This window comes from Monodon monoceros, unplaced genomic scaffold (genome assembly GCF_005190385.1).
Source record: "Monodon monoceros isolate NGI ecotype Baffin Bay Population unplaced genomic scaffold, NGI_Narwhal_1 Super_Scaffold_21, whole genome shotgun sequence".
Taxonomy (NCBI): Eukaryota; Metazoa; Chordata; class Mammalia; order Artiodactyla; family Monodontidae; genus Monodon; species Monodon monoceros.
The window spans coordinates 115,998,201-116,018,018 of NW_021703778.1; positions in this window are offsets into that span (position 1 = coordinate 115,998,201).

Sequence of the window (19,818 nt, forward strand, 5' to 3'; positions counted from 1 at the left end):
TTCTTAAATTGCCTTATTTTTTTAGTTTAAGTTTTATTTAAACTAACTCTATAAGAGAAGAAAAGTCTATTTCTCTTCCCAAGTTTTGGAAGTTTCCAGCCATTATTGCTTTAAATGTACTTTCTGTACCTTTCTCTTTCCCTTCTCCTTCTGGAATTTGCATAATGCGAATACTGTTTATTTTCATTGTGTTTCATGAATCCTGCAGCTTTTCTTTACTTTTTTTTTTCTTTTTGTCCCTCTGACCAGAAAATTTAAATGTCTTATTCTCCAGGTCACTGATTCCTTCTTCTGCATGGTTGAGTCTACTTTTGAAAGTCTCTATTGAATTATTCAGTAATTATATTTTTCAACTCTAAGATTTCTGATTGGTTTTATTTTATGGTTTCTATTTTTTTGTCGAATTTCTCATTTGTTCATGCATTATTTTCCTAACTTTGCTTAGTTGTCTGTATGTTTCTGTAGTTCACCAAACTTCCTTGAGAAGATTATTTTGAATTCTTTGCCTGACAGTTCATAGGTCTCCATTTCTTTAGGGTGAGTATTGGAGCTTTATTAATTTCCTGGGGTGATATCATAGTTACCTGAGTTTTCATTGTCCTTGATTCCTTACCTTGGTATCTACACATTTGGGTAATCAGGTTCCTCTTTACAACTTTATAGGACTGCTTTGACAGAGACAGATCTTCACCAGTCAGCTCCATTCGGGTTTCTGTGTGTGTCTGCTGATAATGTCCTTGGGCATGTGGAGCCTACCATTATGATCTACTTTTGATGAAGCAACTGTTTGAGTTCTGAGTATCATACAGAATATTTTCACTGCCATAAAATTCTTCCACTCTCCGTTTCTTCATCCCTCCCCACCCCATAGCCCTTGGCAAGTACTGATGTTTTTACTGTTTTTACAGATTTGCGTTTTCCAGAATGTCATGGAATTGCAATCATACAGTATGTTGCCTTTTCAGATTGGCTTCTTTCCCTTAGTAATATGCATTTAAAGTTCCTCAATATCTTTTCATAGATTAATAGCTCAGTTTCTTTTTGGCACTGAATAATACTCCATCATCTGGATGTACTATAGTTAATTTATCCATTGACCTACTGAAGGACATCTTGGTTGCTTCCAAGTTTTGGTAATTGTGAATAAAGCAACTGTAAACATCTGTTATTCTACCTACAACACTCTTCCATAGCTATCTTCATGGAACTCTCCCTCTCCTCTTGCAATCCTTTTCTTAAATGTCAAACATTTCATTAACCCTATCTTGACTGCTCCATTTAAATTGCAAACTGCCCATGCTCAATCACTCCCAATCCCCATATTATGTTTTATTTTTTTCCAGAGCATTTACTGCCTACTATCCTATATCATTTACACATTGTGTGCTTTTTGTCTATCTCCAACCACTAGAGTATAAGCTCCACAGAGATATGGGAACATGGCTTTTTGTCTTTTTTGTTCACTGTTTTGTCCCCAAAATCTATCCCAGTACTGGGAATATGTTAGTAGTTCAATAACTAACTTTTGAATTAGTGAATGAACAAAATGCTATCTTCCTGCTGAGCTTGAAGCCAATATCAGCCACAAATTATTGGCATAAATCTACTCATTTATTAAGACCCTGGATTCCTTTTTAGCTATCATTATTAGAGATAGGCAAATTATCTAATGGTGTTGCTCAGACATTTAATGGTGTATATATTAATCCAAAGAGACTTATTATTCTTAATTCTAAATAAAATGTGGTTCTTTTTCATAAAATAGTTTAAATTATTTTTCTTTATTTAAAATGTAAACTAGCAAATATATATTTCAATATTAGCTTTGTCACAAAAATTGTAGTTCAACTGTTTTATGTATACATAATATATTTTTACACTTTGAAAATAACTCCAGTGTTTATTGGTAGAATGTCATGTTTTGGATGCAACAAATTATGTTTGTACCACAACCAATTCAAAGTACATTAATTTAGTAAGAACATGGCATTTCTCATAGTGCCAAGATATACCAAAGTTGCATTCATATTTTCACTACAAAAATTATTGTTTGAACATTTTAACTGACTTTACAATAGTAGTTATCATGGAGTCTATTATTTTAACTTTTAGAAAAATGAACTTCCAAAGTTTTGATTCTAATGAGTAAAATGATCAACTTATTCATGGAATTATCTTAAAAGATCAATTTTTTGAAGCATCATATGAAATTTGTAAATAAGTTGCATCATTTATTCATTTATGGATGCTTCTTTGTTTTGGGAAAACACCTTCTACTCTCCTCTACTGTCAATACTCAACTCACAGAATACTTCACTTTAGACAATATTCATCACCAAATATGTATAGAATTTCCCCCACACCAAGTAATTCTGCCATATCAGATAGGTGTCTTACAATTTAATTTATTCTGACACTATCTACGTAAGGATAGTGTAAGATCCCATGGGTTAAGGGCTCAAGATGCACCCCATCCCCACTCTACTTTAGATGCCAACCTCAAGCCCAGGTCGTAACCTGTGCTTTTGACTAGCAGGCTACAAATTGGAGGGTCCCATGACCCCCTATTCAGGTTCAGTCATTTGCTAGAGTGGCTTACAGAATTGAGGAAAATTTTTTCCTTATTAGATTACCAGTTTATCATAAAGGACATTACTCAGGAATAGCCAGATGGAAGAGATACATAGGGCAAACTATGGGGAATGGATGCAGAGCTTCCATACCCTCTCTAGGAGTCTCACCATCCCAGCACCTTCTTGTGTTTACCAATCAGAAAGCTCTCTGAATACCTTTAGTAAGTGTTTTTAATGGAGGCTTTATGACATAGGTTATGATTGATTAAGTCATTGGTCTTTGCTGATTAACTCAACCTCCTTCCCCTACATGGAGGTTGGAGGGTGGGGATGAAAGTTCCAACCCTCTAATCATCTGATTGGTTCCTCTTATAACCAGCCCCCTATCCTTAAGAGCTTAACAGACGTCACCTCATTAACAAACTCAGGTGTTGTTGAAAGGGCCTTGATATGAATAACAAAAGATTCTCCTTTCATCTTTATTACGTATATTATAGCAAAAGATGCTCCTGTCATTCTTATCATTTAGGAAATTACAGTGGTTTTAGGAGCTCTGAGCAGGAGCTGGGGGTAGAAACCAAATACATATTTCTTACTGTCATAACCTGGTTCCTTTATTTTAGAAGATAACTCTCTGTTAACCTCAAATCTCATTCACTTGGTTATGGTCTGTTTTACATGTGGGTCACTAGGTTAATTTTTCTCTCCTACACCTATACTCTGGAATAACTGTTCAGCCATAATCATGGCTTTAAGTCTGCCTTTTTGAGCTCAGAGAAAGAGTTCCCATTTCCCTATTCAAACTAATATTTGTGCCCATCTTTTTTTTAAACATCTTTATTGGAGTAAAATTGCTTTAAAATTTTGTGTTAATTTCTGTTTATAACAAAGTGAACCAGCTATACATATACATATATCCCCATATCTCCTCCCTCTTGCATCTCCCTCCCACCCTCCTTATCCCATCCCTCTAGGTGGTTACAAAGCACTGAGCTGATCACCCTGTGCTATGCGGCTGCCTCCCACTAGCTATCTGTTTTACATTTGGTAGTGTATATATGTCAATGCAACTCTCTCACTTTGTCCCATATTACCCTTCCCACTCCCCGTGTCCTCAAGTCCATTCTCTACATCTGTGTCTTTATTCCTGTACTGCCTCTATGTTCATCAGAACCTTTTTTTTTTTTTACATTCCATATATATTTGTTAGCATATGATATTTGTTCTTCTCTTTCTGACTCACTTCATGCTGTATGACAGACTCTAAGTCCATCCACCTCACTAAAAATAATTCAATTTCATTTATTTTTGTGGCTAAGTAATATTCCACTGTATATATGTGCCACATCTTCTTTATGCATTCATCTGTCAATGGACACTTAGGTTGCTTCCATGTCCTAGCTATTGTAAATAGAGCTGCAGTGAACATTGGGGTGCATGTTGCTTTTTGAATTATGGTTTTCTCAGGATATATGCCCAGTAGGGGGATTGATGGGTCATATGGTAGTTCTATTTTTGGTTTTTAAAGGAATCTCCATTCTGTTCTCCACAGTGGCTGTATCAATTTACATTCCCACCAACAGTGCAAGAGGGTTCCCTTTTCTCCACACCCTCTCCAGCATTTATTGTTTGTAAATTTTTTAATGATGGCCATTCTGACCAGTGTGAGGTGGTACCTCATTGTGGTTTGACTTGCATTTCTCTAATGATGAGTGATGTTGAGCATCCTTTCATGTGTTTGTTGGCCATCTGTATATATTCTTTGGAGAAATGCCTGCTTAGGTCTTCTGCCCGATTTTGGATTGGGTTGTTTGTTTATTTCATATTGAGCCGCATGAGCTCAATAGCTAGAGAATGCCTCCACTACTGTTTACATTAACATATCATATTTTAATTAAAATGTGTGGTGCTTTAAAAAGAATCTCAACATATTTCTAAGGAATGGAATCAAAAAGAACATCTTATGATATATATATATATAACTGATTCAATTTACTGTACAGCAGAAACTAACACACCATTGTAAATCAACTATACTCCAATAAAAATTTTTTTTAAAAAAGAACATCTTATGAGTACAGTTAAACTTATGGATGAAGTTAAGCTAAATATTAAAAACAGAGGGTCTTTTTATGTTCTGGAAAGGAAATACCCTTCTAAATATCATGTTCTAAGAAGGGATCACATTGTAACTTAAAAAATATTCTAAAATAAATTATGACAGAACACAACATATTAAAAGCATATGATGAGTTGAAGCTGTGCTTCAAAAAAATTTGAAGAATTAAATGCATACATTAGAAAAAAATTTAAATGCATTAATATTTGTCTCAAAAAAGGATAAGCAAATTCAACATCATAAAAGATGGAAGAAATTATAAAAATTAGAGTTGACATTAATGATATAAAAGAAAATAATACCAAAAAAGAATGTTGTTTCTTCAAAAAGGCATACACTTACCTAATGAAGGAAAATTGAGAAAAGATAAAGGAGAAAAAACCCTTAAAGCGATAAAAAGGGGATATCAGTACAAATTAAAATGACCATAAATGGATATCATAAGTAAATTTATATCAGTAAATTTGAAAATTTAGGTGAAATGTCCACTTCTATATAAATACTGTCAGAAGGAAAGATAGAATATCTGAACAATACAAGAAAGTGAAAATTCGAGAGATTACAGAAATTGAATATATTATTAAAAACTTTTCCTCAAGGAGATTTCAGGCACATATAATGTCACCAGGGACTCCTTTCAAATATTTAAGGACCAAATAATGTTAAACACAGAAACACTTAAATAGAATAGGAAATGAGAAAACATTGCCTAATTTAATTTATAAGCTCAATGTAATTCTGACAACAAAAGCTGAAAGGGATTTAAAAAATGGGGGAGAAAATTAAAGGCCAGTCTCAATCCTGAATATAAATGCAAAAATTCTAAATAAAATATTGTCAAATCAAATCTGACAATGTATAAAATGTATAATCAAACATACATATACACATAAACACACACACATATAACACAAACCAAATTAGATTTTTGCAAGAAAAGAAGTTTGCTTCAAAATTAGAAAATACATCTAAGCAAAGTAACTAAATTAAGATTAAGATACAGATAAAATACAGGCATACCTCAGAGTTATTGTGGGTTCAGTTCCAGACCACTGCTATAACGTGAATACCACCTTAAAGTGAGTCACAAACAAAGTTATGTTTACACTATACTGTAGTTTATTAAGTATGAAATAGCATTATGTTTAAAAAAACAGTGCAATACTATAATTAAAAATACTTTATTGCTAAAATTGCTGTCATCTGAGCCTTCAATGAGTTATAAACTTTCTGTGGGTGCAGGGTCTTGCCTCCGTGTTGGTGGCTGCTGACTGATCTGAGTGGTGGTTGCTGAAGGTTGGGGTGGCTGTGGCAGTTTCTTAAAATAAGGCAACAATGATGATTGCCGCATCAGTTGACTCTTCCTTTCACCAAAGATTTCTCTGTAGCCTGCAGTGTTGTTTGATAGTATTTTACCCACAGGAGGACATTCAAAATTGGAGTCAATCTTCTCAAATCCTTTCACTGTTTTATTAACTAAGTTTATGTAATCCTAAACTCTAAATCCTTTGTTGTCATTTTAACAGTCTTCAGAGCAGCTTCACTAGGAGTAGATTCTATCTCAAAAAACCCACTCTCTTGTTTCATCCATAAGAATCAACCCCTCAACTATTAAAGTTTTATCATGAGATTGCAGCAATTCAGTCACATCTCCAGGATCTAGTTCTCATGCTCTTTCTAACATATCTACAGTTGTTTTCTCCACTGAAGTCTTGAACCCTTCCTTGTTATCCATGAGGGTTAGAATCAACTTTTTCCAAACCCCTGTTAATGTTGCCACTGTTACTTCAGCCCATTAATCATAAATGTTCTTAATGATATCTAGAATGGTAAATCCTTTCCAGAAGGTTTTCAATTTACTTTGCCTAGATCCATCAGAGAATCACCATCTATGACAGCTATAGCCTATGAAATGTATTTCTTAAATAATAAGACTTGAAAGCTGAAATTACTCCAGATCCATGGGCTGCAGAATGGATGTTGTGTTAGTAGGCAGGAAAACAACATGAATCTCATTGTACATCGCCGTCAGAGCTCTTGGGTGACAAGGTGCCATTGTCAATGAGCAGTGACATTAAAAAAAATCTTTCGAAGCAGTAGGTCTCAATAGTAGTCTTAAAATATTCAGTAAACCATGTTGTAAACAAATGTGCTGTTCTCTAGGTTTTGTTGTTTAATTTATAGAGCACAGGCTGTAGATTTAGCATAATTTTCAGATTTTTGGAATGGTAAATGCTCATTGACTTCAACTTAAAGTCCCCAGCTGCGTTAGCCCCTAACAAGAGTAAACCTGTCCTTTGAAACTTTGAAACCAGACATTGACTTCTCTTCTCTAGCTATGAAAGCTCTTGATGGCATCTTCTTCCAATAAAAGACTGTTTCATCTACATTGAAAATTTATTGTGTAGTGTAGCCACTTTCATTAATGATCTAAACTAGATGTTCTGGATAACTTACTGCAGCTTCTACATCAGCCCTTGCTGCTTCATCTTGCACTTTTATGTTATGGAGATGACTTCTTTCCTTAAACCTCATGAACTGAGCCCTGCTAGCTTCAGACTTTTCTTCTGCAGCTTCCTCACCTTTCTCATCCTTCCTAGTATGGATTAGAGTTAGGGCCTTGCTCTGGATTAGGCTTTGGTTTAAGCGAATGCTGTGGCTGTGTGATCTTCTGTCCAGACCACTGTAACTTCCTCCATATCAGCAATAAGGCTGTTTTGCTTTCTTATCACTCCTGTGTTCGCTGGAGTAGCACTTTTAATTTCCCTCAATAACTTTTCCTTTGCATTCACAACTTGGCTAACTGTTTGGCTCAAGAGACCTTGCTTCTGGCCTGTTTTGGCTTACAACATGCCTTCTTCACTAAGCTTAATCATTTCTACCTTTTGATTTAAAGTAAGTGATGTGTGGGACTCTTTTTTTTTCACTTGAACACTTAGAGGTCATTGTAAGGTTATTAATTGGCCTAATGTTAATATTGTTTGTTTCAGGAATAGGGAGGCCCAAGGAAAAGGTGAGAGATGGGGCAATGACCGATTAGAGGAGCAGTCAGAACATACACAAAACTTTTTGGTTAAGTTTGTTTTCTTATATGGGCACAGTTTATGGCATCTCAAAATAATTACAGTAGTAACATCAAAGATCACTGATGACAGGTCACCATAACAAGTACAATAATAAAAAAAGTTTTAAATATTGCAAGAATTACCAAAATGTAAGACAGACACTAAGTGAAAATGTTGTTGTGAAAATGCTGCTGATAGACTTGCTTGATGCAGTGTTGTCACAAATCTTCGATTTGTAAAAAACACAGTATTTGTGAAGTGCAATAAAGTTCAATGCAGTAAAACAAGGTATGCCTGTATTCCAAATAACTATGGGAATAGATGCAGAAAAATGATTAGTAAATTTCACATCTAATTGTGATTAAAACTACTAACTATGTAGAAGTTAGAGACAAAATTCTTCCTCTGATTAAGGATATCTGTAAAATGTAAATAGCAAGTATCTTACTTAAGAAGAAATGTTCAAAGACAAGTGTACCCTCTAACAACACTACTGTTCCTCACACTGCATATTCTAATCAGTGAGGAGGCAAAAATAAAGAACCCAAATTTAAAGACTTAAAGTTTTCAAAAAAAGTTTTTCCACAAGTAGCAGATGAAATCATTTTTATGTAAAAATATTAAAGGGATAAGCAGTTAACTTATTAGAATTAAGTGATTTTTAGCATGTTTTCTCAATGCAGGTTAAATAGAAAAATATTTTGTGTGTACAGATAAATATTTATAATGAAATAAAAAGTAAAGTTACCATTTATAACATCAAATGCACAGAGCTTCAATTAATAAGTCAAACAAAATATGTGCAATACCTCTACACAGAAACTATCAATGAAGTTTCATAAAAAAAAATTAAAAATTTTAACTAAGTGTGAGAAGATCCTTGTTCATGAATTAGTAAATTCGATATTGTAAAGCTATCAATTCTTACCAGTTATCTATGGATTCACCTTGGTAGGAATTAAATCTCAGTAGAGTGTGTGTGAGTATTTGTAAAATGCCACGATGTTTCCAAAAATTTATAGAGATGCAAAAAGTCAAAAATAGAATTGGTATGGCCCTTTTGGCCCTTTTGAAGAAGGTGGAAACATTTTCTGAGAACTTGATTATCAAGATTTATTTTAAAGACATTAAAAGGCTATAGTAGGAAGGTAGCTTTTTATAGTACAAGAATACACACATAGAAAATTGGAACTAATTAGACAATCCAGAAACAGAGCCATGCATATATGAAAATTTGATTTAAAACAAAAAACTTTGTATTAAACCATGCTAGGCAAATTAGATATCCATATGCAAACTGATGAAATCTGATCACTGCTATATATCACACAGGAAAGAAAAAGCTAGATGCAAAACACAAAATAATATTCTATAAGTTACAAAAGGAGACTATTTTTAGGATTTGGGAGTCTGACAATTTTTGTTTTATTTTCTTAAAGTGATTGGACTACATTAAAATTAAAAACTTTCATTCATTGAAAGAAACTATTAAGAGAATGAAAATGCAAGATATAGATAAGGAGAAGATATAAGATATATCTTAAAATGTAAATGTAAAATGTAAGATATATAACAGGCAATGAGCTCATTTCTTGACTCTATAGAGAATCTTCACAATATGATAAAAGAACAATATTACAAAAGAAAAATAGGCAATAAATATGAAAAGGTATTTCATAAAAGAATATATGAAATGTCCAATAAAAATATGAAAAAGTATTCAACCTTATTAGTAACTATGGGAGTTTTATTAAAATCATTATGATACACAGTAAAACATCCATCAAAATGTCTAAGATTAAATACATTATAATACCTTGTTGTATTAAAGATAGAAAGAAATGGAAATCTTTTCACACGCCTTGTAGTAAATTGACACAGACATTTTGAAAACTGGCGTTATCTGCTGAGGTTGAGCACAAAAATTCCCTGTCACACACCAATTGCACTCATATTTATATACCCAATATAAATCCATGTTTATGCATATAATAAGACTGTTACAAGAATGTTCACAGTCGCATTATTTATAGTGGTCCTGTATTAGTTTGCTAGGGCTGCTATAACAAGTGCCACAATCTGGATGGTTTAAACAACAGAAATAATTGTCTCATATGTCTGAAGGTTAAAACTCCAAGATCTCAAGGTGTTGGCAGTATTGCATCCTTCTGAGGGCTCCGAGAGAAAATCTCTCCTATGCCTCTTGCCAAGGTTTTGGTGGTTTTCTGGCAATCTTTGACTTATACAAGTATCACCCAGATTGCTGCCTTCATCTTCACATGGGTTTTATCCTGTGGGTGTATCTGTCTCCAATTTTCCAGTTTTTATAAAGGCAGCAGTCATATTAGATTAGGGACCTTCTTAATGACCTTATTTTAACTTGATTACCTTTGTAAAGACCTTATTGCTAGATAAAATCGCATTCTGATGTATTGGGGTTAGGACTTCAATATATGAATTTTGAGGGAACACAATTCAACGCATAAGAAGTCCCAAACCAGAAACATCCCAAATATCCAAGAATATTAGAGTGATAATTAAGTTGTGGTATATCATACAGTGGAATAACAAAGCAACAATGAAAATTGATAAAACATCACTCTATGTAACAACTGTATGTCACAAACATATTTAGCAAAAGAAGGCAGACACAAAAATATACATACTTAATAAATATTGCTAGATAAGTTTCCTAAAAAAACAGAGAAAGTTAAAATATAGTCTTAGAAATCAGCGTAGCAATTAGCATTGGAATGTGGCTAAAGATGGTTATTGATAAGAGCAGGAGGAAGCTTCTAGGGCCTCTATCTGTGTTCTGTTTCTTGTTTGGGTGATGGTCATATGGGTATTTGCTTGTCATAATTCATTGAGTTGTATATTTTTAAACATCTTACACATATGTGTTGTGCTTCATTAAACATTAAATAAGAATCCTTGTTAGGTAGGTAGATAGATAACATGTATATGTTTTATATGTTTATGGGGTATAGTATAGGTACATACGCACCAAACTGTTAGCTTCATTATTTTAAGAGAGTAGACTTGGAGAAGTTAGGTAAAGAGATACTGTAAATTTTTTCTTTTATTCTCCTCTTCCCATCCACTTACTATAGAAAACATGCTTACTTTCAAAACAAAAAGAAAATGGAAAGTGTTATGGAAAGAAAACAATAAGACAATTAATGCATTATGATTAAACTGAAAAGAGGTCAGTCGCTTTTAAGGTCACACTTAGAATACAGGAACATCTTTTAGAATTTGCCTTTGTTCAATCAACCTTTTGCACCATACATTTGGAACTTGTAAATATTTTGTTAAGTATGTGTGCATTCTCTTGCCATAGATAGAGAAAATAGTAATGAAACAATAAGAATAACTGAAGAGCTCCTTATATTTGAAATCTCATTAGCATAAATATGAAATTGAAATATCTTTAAAAATAGTACAAAGAGTAACACAAAATAACTTAAAAGGGTTTTCAGAGTTTAAGAAAAAGTGCTAAAACATTTCCAGTCATTGTAAATTGCAGTTCACATTTCTTGGATAATTATTAATTTATTGGAAATGTTCTATCCATTTGAAATCTCTCCAATAATTCTGAAATATTTTAGAAGAACCTAAACTTAAAATTTGAAATAACAAGACTGCTTCAAGCCCTTTGTACTTTTCAATTATAACGAATTATATTCATATGTAACTTTGCATATTAAATGTCAGATTATTTTGTTACATATTTATATATTATTTTATCTATCTATCTATCTACATCTCATTCAAGCTTACGAAGACATTTTGTAAATATTAAAAGATTGGGAAGTAGCTCTTGTGCTACTTCCTGTTCTTGTCTACTGCATGCTTTAAGAATCCATGTTTTTGACTCTTAATTCGATGTCCTTATAAGTTTGTTCTGAAAAGGAAGAAATGAGGTAGCTTTACTGATAAAAATGATAGCACCTTTTATGAGCTTAGTTAAGCTGCATTAGCCAGAGAGACCAAGGCCTAGGTGTCCTGGACTGAATGGAGGGCCAGGGTATACTGAACTGAATGAAGAAAAAGAAACTTCAGAAACAAGGCAGCACACTAAAATATTTCCTATGTCTAGAATGCTAACCAGAGGACTACTCACCCAAAATATCTAACCACATACTGGCACTCTTGCCCTCCTTCACTTACTCCTCTGCAATATACTTTTACTCAACAATGACATTGTTAGGATATGACAAAATATTGTACATTTTAATATATTAATTTACTAATTGTTTACTGGTTTGTACTCAGAAACTTTGAGGGAGGCTAAGTAATTTAGGCAGTAGCTATGGTTTTATTAGCTAAATGAAGAATACATTTTTTCACTACAAACAGCATTTGTATCTATTACCATTTAGAAAGCATTTGAATAGAAATATAAACAGTAACTATCTTTAGATGTCAAGACTTCTCATGAGATTAAAAATTTTTAAATATATTTTTATGAAATAAATGTGTATTTTTGGTAAGCATTATGTTAAGGTGATAGACTATGAATAATATATAAACCCTGCTACCACAAATAAAAAAAGAAATTAACTCACCAATATTTTGTGATGAGTGCTTTAGAGAGGCTACACACAAATGCTATGAAAGCATAGGGAGAGACAATTAATTCTATGAAAAAAAAGGGGAGGGCTTTACAAAGATAATGTATGACCTGAGATGTTGGGTAGAATTATATTTTTATATATAAAATACTTTGTGTAGAAAATAAAATATCATCAACTGCATGGAAGCATGAGACCAAAACATAGCAATTATCCTGAACTTGCTAGAGGTTAATTGAAATGGATTGATGGGGAAATATCAGTATATAGAGCATTAGCTTTGGGGCCTGAATATAGAAGACAATATAGGCTATGCTTAAGATTAACAATATTTACTCCAGATATTAAAGGGCCATTAAAATCTTCTCTTTTATAATTATCATGTGAAAATATAATCAGGTCCATATTTTAGAAATATAACATTAGTAGTCTTTAATAGATTAACTGGAGAGAGGAAGGAACTGGAAGCAGAGAAAATTATTTGGTGGCTTTTATACATGTCAAAGCAAACAATAATGAAGACCCAAACTGGATTATAGAAGTGAGACCAAAAGGAGAAGATAAATAGGAGAAACACTCAGAATGAGAAACAATAGTGCATAAATCGTAATATTTGAGTAATGGAGAAGAGAGAAATGCTTTAAAATAGTTGTCAGATTTTTAGCATTATGTTCCCCTTAAATGAAGATTAAACAAAGCAAGTTTGAGGATTAGTTCTTGAATTTAGGAGTCAGTAAGTGGCACAGTGGAGGAAGTGATAGAACTATGATTTGTTACATCAATGTATACATGGCAGTTTAAACCATGAGAGAGAATAGAATTGCCCTGAATTACAACTTATATTTTTAAAATGAAAGGGAGAAAGTCACAACAAGATAATAAAAATAAGAGAAGGCCAATGATGGAATCTGTGGAAGAAACAAAACAACACAAAACAGTATTCCCAGAAAGCAAGATGTTTTTCACTTTCTTCACAGGGTTAATTATCTCAGAAATAGCCAAGAGATTTTACAGCAAAGCAGCCAGATTTCACAAAAAACATAATTCCTACTCCTTGTTTACTAAATATTATGCAAAAATATTTTGAAGGATATTATTTGAAGTCATTTATTATTAGGATTGTGCCTTAAAAATAATATATCCAAAAAATTATTGATTTTTTATAAAAAATCTGTTAATGTAAGATACTGCACATCTGTCTCTTAATTATTATTAATCCTGAATTCAAGTATTTCCAAAGATTAATTTTAAGTAGTTCAATGAAACATAATTTGTACATAATCTTTGATTTAGATAAAATTAAGAGAAAAGAGTAAGGAGATAAAAGAAAATTGGAACTTGACTGGAGCAAGGACAGTCATTCAACTCTCAGTTGTATATTATGATCAGCAAGAATTAGAGGTCAAAAAGTTGTATCTTTGTACAGAGGTGAATATACTTAGTGGTATTTTAATATCAGCTTGTTCAATAAGGAAGTTTAATATAGCAAAAATTATTCAATTTAATGCTTTGGGGACAATTAGCTTCAAGTGGCTGGAAAATTGTTTTTAAGTGAATGGCCATTTATTGTCTCCAAAATGTCTAAAATCTTTCTTCTGAAAGGTGAGTGAAATCTGCTAATGAAAACGATATACTCTGAGATATCAAGACCTCGCTTTGAGATGAATATAAACAACATAAAGCCTTCATTCCAAGATAAATTTAAGTAAATTGTTTACTTTCCCATGGCAATTCCTGAGTGAAAGAGAAACTCCTGACACATTTTTTCTACTCTTTTAATATGAGGCATATTTTCTAATGATAGAAAGAGAAAATCTTTCACTTTTTTTTTTAAAGATTTTTTTGATGGGGGCCATTTTTAAAGTTTTTATTGAATTTGTTACAATATTGCTTATGTTTTATGATTTTTGGTTTTTTGGCCCTGAGGCACACGGGATCTTAGCTTCCCTACGAGAGACTGAACCCACACTGCCTGCATTGGAAGGCGAAGTTTTAACCCAGGGAAGTGCCATGCTTTCACTTTTAATAAAAGCAAATTTCCAGGCAAAATATCTCATGTGGTTTTGTGGTTTAAAGTGTTGAGATTTTTAGTTGTTCAGCTTATAGTAAAAGGTAAGTATGGTGGAATATAATTCAAAAACACAAAACCAGTTGGATGTGGTTATCAAACTATGTAGGAGAAAATAACCTTTAAAAGAAAAACTTTGGTATAATTGTCACATTAATACTGGACGTGACCATTTTCTTGCATTTCTCTTAAGTATCAAAATGGTATGATTAATTAGCAAAGCAAAAAGTACTAAAATTATCTGAAAGTTTGCAGTATTTTTCAAAATAGTTAAATATTTTATAAAAGCATAGAATTGATTGTCATAACTTCCAAATTCATATTGACTTGGGCAAACCACATAAACCCATTTCTCCAAGGGAAGATGAAGATGAAAGTGTTGTAATAATAAATAGTAAGCACGTGGAGAATTGAGTTGTCAAGCTTACTACATGTAATTAAAAGAAAATTAGCTGCAATGAAAGAAAAAAATGCCACCCCTTTTGGTTCAATTTTTTTTCAAACTATCAAACACTGGAGAAGGAGAGATAATTCACACCTGTGTGTTTTATTCATCTTATAGAAACACATGGCCATAAAATAGTACTGACTCAGATAAATACATAGTATGTGCATTTGTCTCTTGAGTGGGTCTATTATAAGCATTGAACTTTGTATGAACTCGACTGTGTACACTTTCTGTAGAATTCTCACTCTGATAATACCTTTACAAAATGAAAACAACAATACCATTGCAAATAACATCTGTTAACAAGGCTTCAATTACCTAAGTTCAGATGACACAGCTTCTCAGGTCTTGTCTTCAGTAAAATTGTAATTCATAAACCATCACATAAAACCTAAAAAAAAAAAAAATAGAATGTCTGAGTGTTTTAATGTTTATTAATTCATCAAAATTTAAACATATTACTTAAAACCTAGAGAATCAGAAGAATTATCTGGTACGCAATAACCAAACCAGATTTTCCTAAGGTAAATACTATTGAACTAGAATACTAATAAATAAGTTTTAGAAACCTGAACTTATAGGCTATTGTCATTGTGAAATCTTAGAGAAAGGAAATAAAGTGCTTCCTAAGTATTTTTACCATATTGAATTCCCTTTCTAATCAGCAGAACAGCTTTTGAAAATGTTCACCTAGATAATTATTATTTTAAGGATAATATATTAATGTAAAATCTTTCTCTCTTACTGTCACATTTTCTGCCACCACTATCCTTATTCATTGCATTAATGGTATTTTGCCTCTTTGTCTATCCACACTCAGGAAAAAAGATTTTTTTCAAACTTGCTTTTTTTCCCCTCATATTATTTTCTCTGTTCAAAATTCTCTTTCCACATATCCTCACCTGAGGAGATCTTACTCAGTTTTCAGGGATTATTCCATTCATGGATAATAACAAACAATGCTGTATAAAATACATTTTCAGGGCTTCCCTGGTAGCGCAGTGGTTGAGAGTCCGCCTGCCGATGCAGGGGACATGGGTTCGTGCCCCGGTCCGGGAAGATCCCACATGCCTCAGAGCAGCTAGGCCCGTGAGCCATGGCCGCTGAGCCTGCGCGTCCGGAGCCTGTGCTCCGCAACGGGAGAGGCCACAACAGTGAGAGGCCTGCGTACCGCAAAAAAAAAAATATGTTAGATTATCTGATTCTGTGGGTCTCCAATCTTGTCTCCTATAGATTCCATGTTTTTCCTTTCTGCTTATGGCTAATTTCACGAATCTATCTTTCAAATCACTAATTCTTAATTCTATTCGCAGAATCTGCTAACATATATCCAACAGATATTAAATTTCAGTTATATTTTTATTTATTAAAGTTCTACTTGATCCTTATTTACACCAGCCATGTCATTTTTACAGTTTCCTGCAAAGACTGTGACCAGAGCCACTTAGAGTAGGAAGTCTTGTGAGAGATACAGTTTAATGAGTTGGGTCAGAGGAGACAATGACTTTAGGGTGGGGGGGCATTATATCTGGACTACAAAATCACTCCTTGCCAAAAGGACATTAAAAATGAAAGGAAGAAGCATTTCTGGAATGGCAAGGTAAGAATCTTCAAAATTCCACTCCTTGGTAAAAGAATGAGAACGAAGGGGAAATTTTTAAAATTTAACTTTTTCAGAGCTCTAAAATTAACCAAATGTTTGCAAAAACTCACAAAGTGTTTAATCAAGAACAATTACTGAATTTTGGTAAGAATGGTAAGCTTTGTGGCCTATTAACTTGTTCCAGTCTTTTGTCAACACCTTTGCAACAACCTAAATGAATGGAAAAATGTCCCATACTCATTTATTGGGCAACTCTATTTGGCTAAAATGGAAATGCTCCCCAATGTGATGTACAACAGCACAATCTTTATAATTCCCAGCTTCCTTTTTGCAGAAAATGGCAAGCTGATCATAAAATACATAAGGGAATGCAGGGATCTAGGATAGCCAAAATAATCTTGAAAACGAAGAAAAGTTGGAGGACTCATATTTCCAGATTTTAAAACTTACTACAAAGTAAGTAATCAAGACAATGTGTGACTGGTGTGAGGGTAGATACTGTGATCTGTGGCATAGAATTGAGGGCTTAGAAATAAACTCTTGCATTTATGGCTAATTGATTTTCAGCAGGAGTGCCAAGATAATACAGTTGTGAAAGAGTAGTCATTTTAACAAATAGTGCTGGGATACATGGCTATTCACATGCAAAAGATTTAAATTCCCTTTCCTCACATTTTTGTTATGTGAATTATACCTCAATAAAGTTATAAAAACAAGCAAAGAAGAAAATGACAGAAACAATTCTGGGCATATGTCTGAGTAGTGACACAGAAGGGCCCTCAAGGGCTTGAACCTGATTTGAGACAAGCATTACTTGCACGGCCATGGCTCACAGGCCCAGCCGCTCTGCGGCATGTGGGATCTTCCCAGACCGGGGCACGAACCCGCGTCCCCCGCGTCGGCAGGTAGACTCTCAACCACTGTGCCACCAGGGAAGCCCAGAGCTTTTAGTCTTTAAGGTAAATGCAAATCCTCTAAAGAGGATAGCACATTCATCCATGGTTTCTAGGTGTTGCTACAAATAAATATACAAGTATAGATCCAGCAACCAGTCAAAGATTACCAGCACAGAATAATGTTTAAATATGAACAAACCCAATAGATATTACTGAACACACCTTCAAAGGACTTAAAATGGTGGAACTGCCAAAAATAGAGTTTAAACAAGCCATAGTTCAATTTTCAAAAATGTATTAAATTGAAAATATCTCTAGGAAACAGGAAACTGTAAAAATGACATGGCTAGTGTAAATAAGGATCAAGTAGAACTTTAATAAATAAAAATATAACTGAAATTTAGTATCTGTTGGATATATGTTAGCAGATTCTGTGAATAGAATTAAGAATTAGTGATTTGAAAGATAGATTCGTGAAATTAGCCATAAGCAGAAAGGAAAAACATGGAATCTATAGGAGACAAGATTGGAGACCCACAGAATCAGATAATCTAACATTTTTTTTTTTTTTTTTTTGCGGTACGCAGGCCTCTCACTGTTGTGGCCTCTCCAGTTGTGGAGCACAGGCTCCAGACGCGCAGGCCCAGCGGCCATGGCTCACGGGCCCAGCCACTCCGTGGCATGTGGGATCTTCCCGGACCGGGGCAGGAACCCGTGTCCCCTGCATCGGCAGACGGACTCTCAACCACTGCACCACCAGGGAAGCCCTCTAACATATTTTTGATAGGAATTCCAGAAGGAAAGAAATGAGAGAAGTGAAAGAATGGCATAGAATCAGTATTTGAAGAGTTAATGGCTAAGAGGAAAGATTATAACCCATACATTAAAGGAGTCTGACAAATTCCAGGCATAATAGGTAAAGATTAAATATACATCAAGACAAATCATAATGAAAGCTACATAAAAATTTTTAAAAGATAAATATTAAAAATAATAGAGGAAATAGAAAAAGCAAAAATAATTGGTTGGCACACCCCTCAATAGCAACAGTACAAGTCACTAAGCAGTGAAACAGATTTTCAGTGATCTGAAAGAAAATAAATACTAAACTGGAATTATATACTCAGAAAAAAATATCAAATTAAATGAAAATAATGACTTTATTACACAAACAAAATCTAAGTTTGTCAACTGAGAACTTTTCCTAAAGTCTTTTACTTAAGCAATATTTTTTCAGGAATGGACAAGTGATCCCAGAGGAAATGTCTAAAAAACAGAATGATGAGGAAAATAAGTGGTAAATATATAAACAATATGATTTGAAGATTAGCTGTATTAAAAAGTAATAATGAAGTCAAGTGAGGTTAAAATGAAACAAAAAAGAAAAGACTTTCAAACACAAAAACTTTTGGGTAAAGGTGTTACTGGAGGGAATAAATGGGTAAATGGAAGCTAAATGTTTAACAGCTTTTATATGTTCAAGGAATATATTTATATATTTATTTAAAATACACTTTTCTTTACATGCACCCCAGTCTTCTCAGCAACACTCTTTACAATAGCCAAGACATGGAAGCATAAATAAATGTCCATCAGCAGATGAATGAATAAAGAAGATGTGGTATATGTATATATATACATATATATATATATATATATATATATATACAATGAAATATTACTCAGCCATAAAAAAGAATGATATGCCATTTTCAGCAACATGGATGGACCTAGAGATTATCATGCTAAGTGAAGTAAGTCAGAAAAAGACAAATACCATATGATATCACTTATATGTGGAAACTAAGATATGATACAAATGAACTTATTTATAAAACAGAAATAGAAAACAAATTTATGGTTACTAAAGGGGGAGCTAGAGGGATAAACTAGGAGTTTTGGATTAGCAGATACAATCTACTGTAAATAAAACAGATAAACAACAGGGTCCCACTGTATAGCACAGGGAACCATATTCAATATCTTTAATAAACTATAATGGAAAAGAATATGAAAAATAATATATGTATATATGTATAACTGAATCACTTTGCTGTACACCAGAAACTAACACAACACTGTAAATTAACTATACTTCAGTAAAAGATTAAAAAATAAAATACACGTTTTTTTCAAGCATAAGGAGGATTTAGAATAAATGACCAAATAATTCGTTATGATCAATTCTCAACAAATTTAAAAGGAATGCAATCAACTTTGTTTATTTTTGACCACATAGAATTAAACTAGAAATCTAATACAAAAGTACAGCTCAAAATGTGCTTATGTTTGGACATTAAAAATACATTATATAATAACCCATAGGTCAAAGAAGAAATCAAAATTGAAATGAGAAACTATTTTGAACTGAGTGATATAAAAATTACTACGTATCGGGCTTCCCTGGTGGCGCAGTGGTTAAGAGTCCACCTGCCGATGCAGGGGACATGGGTTCGTGCCCCGGTCTGG